This window comes from Anoplophora glabripennis, unplaced genomic scaffold, assembly GCF_000390285.2.
Source record: "Anoplophora glabripennis isolate ALB-LARVAE unplaced genomic scaffold, Agla_2.0 scaffold335, whole genome shotgun sequence".
Lineage (NCBI taxonomy): Eukaryota > Metazoa > Arthropoda > Insecta > Coleoptera > Cerambycidae > Anoplophora > Anoplophora glabripennis.
The window spans coordinates 525,343-525,672 of NW_019416429.1; positions in this window are offsets into that span (position 1 = coordinate 525,343).

Below are 330 nucleotides of genomic sequence, written 5' to 3' on the forward strand. Positions count from 1 at the left end.
TATGTAAGGGATGTTTTTGCCTCTACACAAAAACTTAAGGAGTATACGAATTTTTTTTACCTCGAATTCGGATTCAGTGTCGAAAAATACGTAGGAATACCATGATCGGTTATCCAGATATCCAACTTTTTTTGTGGGGCGTGTAATCAGCTAGATCACGTCTATTTGAAAAACATACATATAAAGTGGAAACGTGATTAAGTTTTCAATATGCAGAAACTATAATTATCTATAAAACATACTAATCAAATGAGTAATTTACAAGCATAAGAATGTACGATTCTGTAGTTTAATTTCAATGTACTAACCTCATATATATATATATATATA